The sequence below is a fragment of the Barbatula barbatula genome (genome assembly GCF_947034865.1).
Source record: "Barbatula barbatula genome assembly, chromosome: 2".
Taxonomy (NCBI): Eukaryota; Metazoa; Chordata; class Actinopteri; order Cypriniformes; family Nemacheilidae; genus Barbatula; species Barbatula barbatula.
The window spans coordinates 30559216-30567406 of NC_136767.1; positions in this window are offsets into that span (position 1 = coordinate 30559216).

An 8191-nucleotide genomic window follows, 5' to 3' on the forward strand; every position below is an offset into this window, starting at 1 on the left:
TTTCTTGTAATACTTAATTTGACAATACCATGTTGTAGAATTTGTTGTACTGGCTTTAATTTATGCTTATTTTATTTATATTACGTACTGTATTACAGTATGAGAATCACCATTTAGAATAATGAGAATTATTGAAACCTCCTATACAGGACCCATAACAATGAATTTTTTTGATTAATGTACTTAAAGTAGGTCACAATGTCACAATCGCAAAAATTATTTATTTAAGAAAAATATAAGTTGTATACGGTGGCCTGGACATGTTTTTTTTCTTGAAGTTCACCCATTTCCTTAAGGAGCAGCAGTGCCTTAGTGTGTCGCTTTGGAAGATCAGAAATGTTGTGGTCCTTTCAATATTTATTTCATGTTTTCCAAGCACATTAATATATGACAATGAAGGACTGATCTGTGTGTTAGTGTGGCTGCTTGTGTGATATATGCAATAGTGTTGAATCTTTTTCATTCAACGGTGTGCCTGAAACTGAAGACCATGACTTTGCAGTTACAGTTATTGTGCATGCTTACTGTATGACGGAATCAGTGGATCATCAAATTGAAGTTTAGAAACATGTTAGTTTTAATCTAAGTATTACCGTAAAATATATTTATAAGAACCTCTGGAAATAAGTAGTCTGTATTTTTTCAATCTGAGACCTTTCTATATCACAGTTCTTTTCCTCAGGTTTGTGATTCACAGAATCATTTAGGTATTGTTATATAATTCATCAAGATGTTTTGATTGCAATAAAATCACGAAAGACTCATAAACATCATTGAGAACAGCATCTTATTTCACGCCTTCTGATATTCAGAAGCTTCTGGGGCTTGTGAGTGGGCTCCCAGTGGAGAAGATGATTCTGGTAAAGGTTGCTGGACAACCTGGTCTCCTTGGTCCGGCCTCAAGCTGAGTCTCTGGAGCATTTGAAGAAGCCGCTTTAGGACCAAAGGCCTTAACCAGGATCGCTTTAAAGCTGATTTAGGTCATAACCACCAAATGTGGATTTATAATCCCGCTTACTTTCTCCTTCCTCCATAGCATTACACTACTGCAAAGGTATTTTCATCTTCAAATAATGTCAAATTAAAAGATAAGATGGCCAAAACTGTGACTTGAGCACTAAAGGGCAAACCACTAAATGTTTCCATATGTTAACACTAGTATTGACAAGAACCAACGAAGCCCAAAAAATCAGAGACAAGTGTGTGAACGTTTCTTAGTTTTAATTAATAAGCACTCCATCTTCTTCACACTTGATCTTCATTTTCATCCTCCGCAGCACCTTCTGTAAAGCACACAAACAAAACACTTTAGCAGAGAGTTAATGCACACATAATACACCAACATAAGCTGAACTTCTGAGCTTTGTTTTGAGCATTGCTAAATGGACTGTAACGTCACTCGCATTGTTTTTTCAGCATAAAGACTTTTTTTAAAGCCACTACACCCAGTCTGACTGCTTTGAAAAGGCTTCGTACGCTCGATATCTGAAAGGTGCTGATGAGCCGCTTCCAGCAGATCAGCGATCACATCAGGAAAGCTCTTCTCAAGTTCCTGCAGCTTGTCCACAGACAATGAAAAAAGTGTGCAGGAACTTAAGGCACGAAGTTGAGCAGGCTGCTGTCCTCCCAAGAGCAAACTGATCTCTGCAAAGACATAACAGAGAAATCCAAATAGAAAAAACATTCAATATATAAGCAAGAAACTTAACTACAAGCCAAATACGTCATAACACTTTTATAGAGTACGGCATTTCTCCATCAAATGATGAAAACAAGTAGATCTACAGTAAGTCAACATAAAAAGTAGACTGGCGGTACAGTATATACTGTATGTATATTTTCTTTTAAATATACCAATGGCACACTTAAAGGTTTTTCGGTCGTTTTCCAAGTTGTCCGAATTATGTCTGAATTCTTTCACACATACTACCAGCTTCCTGTCAAAAGTAGGAAGTTCTTGGTAAAAATGATATGATGTGTGTCTCTGTAAAGTTCAAACTGAATTAAAGCAAGTTTCTCATACACCACCTCCAAAGTACTCTCCAGACAAGAGCTCCTGCTGGAAAGACTTGATCTCCTCGTGTACCCGTCCACGCTCGATGAAGAACATCCTGTCAGCAGGACCGTTCCGTTGGATGATGATGTCGCCTGTCTGGAAGATTTCACACTCCAGCTTCATCAGAACGGCCTCGATCAGCGTGACATCGCCACTAGCAAACAGCCATCCCTTCATCAATTTGGGCACATGACTTTCATAACATCCTACAGTACGAAACATGAATGTCTTTTAGCTTTGAGCTCATGAATATGCTAATTTGCTCCTACACATGAACAAAATAAACGTTTAGAAGGTATACACATTTACACTCTTTTGATCGGTCAGTGACAACATTTGACAAAATGGTATAACTGCACACATCAGTTCATATTTAAAAAAATCTAACTTTCTCAATTTGACAAACCTTTTTTAGCGATTCTTGCAGGAGGCCAAGCCAGCTCCTTTTCTGTTGCCATCTGTAGCCTGCAATGGCACGCTTGCGCAATGCCTTGGGCAGATGTTCGAAGTTTTTCAGCTACAGATGTAACATATCAAATATGCCATTATATTATCTGACGTACCTTCAGTTCATTTAATAAAAATGAGCAAATGTTACAAAAGAGCACCTCTTTTACGTTTGCATTGCTAGCTGCAAATGTTGCTATCAGCAAAGCAACAAGTGCAATAAACATCGATCGGCCAATCACAATACTTATGATGGCGGCCCATTGTTCTTCAATACCTACAAATCAGAGAAACACATCCATGCAAACGCCATTATTGCATCTTTTTAAATCCTTTTTGAGTGCTGCTTGCTTTTACTAGGTTGTGGTAAGTTTTATTGTTAAGGATTTGGTCAAAGCCCTGAGTTCGTCTAAATGCAAGCATCGCTGAATTTAAGTATTTCGAATGCATGTTGGAAGTGTGACGTACGTGTCGGAGGGTCAGAAGCTCCACATAGTGTCCCGGTCATTTGGCAGAATGCACGAAAGAAAGAAGATGAGTACTTCTCTCCAATTGAGGCATTCTACGTAATGTGTCAAAAAAAGAATAAAACAGGCATTCAATTCACGTGACTTCTCACCATATTAAAAACCATGTACCATTTACCAGGAGGTGTTCTTGTGTGACCCAGCTATCAGGTGGAAAATCACCCAGCGCGGAGAGGAAAAACTGGATGCAGCCGTTCCAGTGCATAATAAGAAACAGCGCCACTGCACCAAACAAGAGTCTTCTACTGCTACAAGCTGGATGTGTAAATCCTACAAGCACGTACGAAAACACCATGCAACCATTACAATCACACTCCATACAACAACAAAAATGTCTACTTTTGTATGCAAGAAACTGGCTATTCCTTACTTCTTCAAGTTCCAAGAAAAACCTGGTGAGTTTCGGGACACGGAGCAGACGTATCATGCTCAGAATCCTCACAAACATGAGGATCCTCATGATCTTTGAGGCCATCAGCGAGCTCGTGTTAACGTGATAGTTTTCCTGAAACAAATCAAATATGGTTTTATAGTAAGACGTCGAATAGTTGATATCATCAATGTGACTGATATTAATAAGGCCGAATAAGCAAACTCACCAAAATTATGATGAAGACATCCGCCGGAAACGCAGCCAGCAGGTCTGGAACAAACCACGAGCTTAGATAGTCTTTCTTTATCAGCTGAGGATCAAGAACGAGCACCTAGACGGAACAAAAAAGTGCGGACTGAAAATCTGTTTTGAATATAAAAACATAGACAGGTGCAGCTAAGTAAGATAATCATATTTAAGTTGTTGTCATCAGTTAAACTGGACTATTTCTAAAAATGTGTGATTGGCATTATTAAGGCGTTCATCAGTAATCTGGCTAATGCAAAGGTTTAGTTTTCATTTCGTTTCTTGTTTTTCACCCAGAACGCTGTTACGGCTGGTTTCCTACCTGACCATGTTCCTTGAAGAATCCCATTCGAAAGTTTATCAAGATGTCAAAACAGAACACTATGTCTGAGATGACATTTAAAGATAACCAAATCTTGTTTGAGCTTTTGTGGATATCCTCAGAAAAGGCCATGTCCAAAGGGATGGCAAACAAGTTGAAAGATGTAAGGATGATCATGAACAGCAGGTATACATTTCTGCGGAAAAAAAAAAGGCTTTGAAACACAAAATCTATTGTATGTTGCTTGGTTAGCTAATTCACTCAAAGTCCCACCGCATTCAATAATGTGTCGTTGTGTCACTCATCTTTTAGCACTGAAATAGCATCTGTAAAAGTTTTTTTCCTGTGATTATGATTTATTCATGCCTTAAAAAGGCTGAAATGTAACATTTGTACTGTATACATAGATGCTTCATTTGACGTGTGAGCAGCGTGTGCTGGTGTTGCAGAAGCAGAGCTGAAACATCAGTGATGGTTATATACTGTATGTAGTATATGCACCATCCACATCTATGCCTCACATGAAGTTGTAAACAGAGGCAGTTTCAAACAGCATTTTTTAAACCGTCTTTGGTAAATATATGGAGAAAATACTCTACAATGGATTCAAGTATTGAAATTGCAAACGGTTTATCTTAAAGCGTATATAAAAACACGATTATCGATTAATCGATTGTTCAAAAGAGGGAGTTTAACTCAAATTAAATTCCTTTATGATTTTGTTTTCACATTTTCCTTCATATGCAAAGATATTTCTAGTAACAAAAAGTCCAGGGCCCTTTTCCAGTGGAAGGAATGAATGCCTTTCATGATTTAACCTCCTCAAATAAGCATTAATACAAATGATTTGTACCCCGACCCCCAAAAACACAAGATTTTGGTTAAATGTGGTGGTGCATTATTAATAAAATGAGATTTTTCCGGTTACCTGGCCCGACTCCGCGGATGTATTATACAAGTCTCTTTGTCAGACGGTTCTCTGTATTTCAATGGCATCCTTCCTGTAAACAAGTTTCAGCGAAAGGTGAAAGACGATCTCTTCTGATGCTGGTCGTGAAGCGAAGTGTACAGTTGACCGTTACTTCCGTTGTTTTTTAAATTGCATCGAGTGAATTTGAATGATGCAGATCATCGTCATATTCATGCCGCTCCACCAGCAGCGGCTCGCCCATAGAGGGCGCTGGGGCGCCGACCTCCCTGCCAGTTTTTTATTTGTATTTAAAAAAAAAAATCTTTTAATAATCTCTCATTTTGAAAAATAATCTGTGTTAATTACATGATATTAATGGTTTTAATCTAGAATGTGTTTAGAACTCTCCAGAATGATATTTGGATGTTGGTGTAGTAGTAGTAGCCAATAGGCTGTCTTCCCTGGGCTCCAGTTCGCTCAGCCCTACAGTGCTGGAATTTAAGCCAATGGTTCCCCGGTTGCTACGCAAAAAAGTTTATATTTCGCCAATCATCGTCGTGTAATTTTAAGGTTTAGGGGCTCTGAAAATATCGCCTGTAGTACCAAGATTAGTGATGGGCGATACCACATTTTTTTGATGCGATACGATACCGATATTTTTTCTTTAAATTTAAGCGATACTGATACCGATACCGATACTGCTATCATTTTTAAAGTGTATGAGAATTTTTCATTTTTATAATAGAATATAATTACAATTAAAGACAAATTACGACTTGTACTGGCCATTAATAACATATTTATTATAAAAGGTTAATTTAACAAAAAAATTAAATGTTTAAACCACATTCTTTCAAAAATTATGATGAAATAACGTAAATCCTAAAAACATTAACTGTGCATTTTTTCACTGTCATTTTAAACAGGCCATTTTTCTTGAACTGTTACACTTACTGTACAGAACTATTACTGAACTGTACTGAAGTTTCCTATCGCAAACTTTCATTTGTGTGCGCGCACAAACACACTTATTTTTATTTGCCTATTTGTACCAAGTGACAAGGGATTACACGTAATAGGTTAACTAATGACCAGCTCTTTGAACCTGGATACTTTTTGCCTCCCTGGAAAGTCTCCTGTAACGTCTTTTGTCGGACAGATGAAGACTGGGCAGAGGAAGACTGGGCACGGGCAGCTTGGTTTCGTTCAACCTCTTTATAAGTTCACTGCACCATCAAAATACACCCGCAGTGCATGCGGGTATGACATCAATTACGTATGGGTAAAGTCCACTACGTCATCGCGCTACAGACTGCACGCACGCACAGCCGGCTGGAAAGTTTTAACATTTTAAACACCGCCACCGATTGACATAAACACTGCACAGCTTTGATAACATTTAGTCATGCCTTAATTAAGATATCGATACTTTATATGAAATATCGATACCTAAACAGTAGCTTTCGAGTATCGATATATCGATACTATAGCATCGATGTGCACATCCCTAACCAAGATTAGAGCAGTGCACCACTTTTTACCTTTTACCTCAGAGCGGAGTGCGAGTGCAGTATGGCGGCGCCGGCGACGTTGAATATCAATAATGTAGTCGTGGGAGTTAATCTTGCCCCAAATTCAGTAAAATCTCTACACCTGTATCCATTCGAAAGAAGAACATTAGCGGAAAAACTAATTGTAAAAGAACTCGGACCAGACAAGCCAGAAGTGAATATAACGCAAAAGGCGCGAGAAAAGGAGAAAACCTACAAGAGAACCTTTTCCCGAGGTTGGTTCGATCGAAAGGTTTGGCTTACTAGCTGTGGTTACGCCAATGCAATCTTTTGCTTCCCTTGCTTACTGTTTAAAACAAGTGCTTGTGATAGCTCGTGGACACGGGTGACAGACCTGAAACATATGTCAGAACGCATTAAGAAACATGAACGGGCAAGAGTGCATATGGACAACTCTGTGAAGCTAGCCATGCTAGGCCGAATTAGTATAGCCACACAGCTAGATGAGGGACACCGCATTGCCATAAGAAGGCACAACGAGGAGGTGGACAGGAATCGGCATATTTTGTCAAAGATCATTGATGCCGTGAAATGTTGTGGTGCCTTTGAACTTGCTTTGCGTGGTCACGATGAGAGTGACGCATCAGAAAACCCTGGCATTTTCCTGGGTCTAATTGATCTTATGGCCTCAATCGACCGTGAGTTGGAGGTGCACCTGGAGAACGCCACTGTTTTTAAAGGCACTTCGAAGACCGTGCAAAATGAACTGTTAGACTGCGCATGTTGTCAGTTCTCAGAGACCGCATTCTGGAAGAGGTGAAACAGTCGGACTATATTGCCATTCAGGCAGACGAGACAACCGACATCTGCACTCATTGTCAGCTTGTGCTTGTGCTACGGTACATAGATGGCCACAACAACATTCAACAACGTTTTTTTGAGTTTATCGCGCTTCCAAATGCGACCGCTGATACGATTGCCACTGCATTATTGGAAAGGCTGAGCACCATCCTTCCTGCGGGACAAGAGAGAAAATTAATTGCCCAGGCCTATGATGGTGCCGCAGTGATGAGGGGTGCTACAGGTGGAGTGCAGCGTATAGTGCAAGACGTCTACGGGAGTGCATACTACGTTCACTGTTATGCGCATCAGTTGAACCTCATTATGCAGCAGGCAACATCCCACATCCCAAAGATCGGGCAGTTTTTTTCAGACATTGGGGGGTTTTCTACATTTTTTTCCAAGTCATTCAAACAAACAGCAGTGCTGGATGAAGTGGTGGCACACAGACTTCCAGGTGCTTCAACAACGCGATGGAACTTCCACAGTCGTGCTGTTAACACAGTTTACGAGCACAAAGATGAACTGGTTAAGTGCTTCCAAACCATTCGAGACAGAGGAGACTTTGATGCCATATCGAAGAGAGAGGCCGGGGGTTGTATGAGAATGTTGGAAGATGAGGTTCCCCTTCAGTCGGTCTCTCGACGTTGTGAGAGACTGACTGGGGTTTGATCCTGAGAACCTACCCTCTCCGAGATAATTAATAATTAAAAAACGCCAATGGGCTTGGCGAATGGCACGCGCACGCCAGTCTCCGCCCCGTGCATACGGGTATAAAAGGAAGATGGCGGCGGTCATTCACTTATCCTTTGTTCTTCGGAACCTGTGTGTTTCTTATGCAACGCACTTTTACTCGACTTCGAGAAAACTTTTCCTGCTGGATTTACGACGCGGAGCAGCGGACTTCTCCTTTCGTGGACTTCCCCTGGGCGTTTCGGCAGAAGGCTACAGACCTTAGA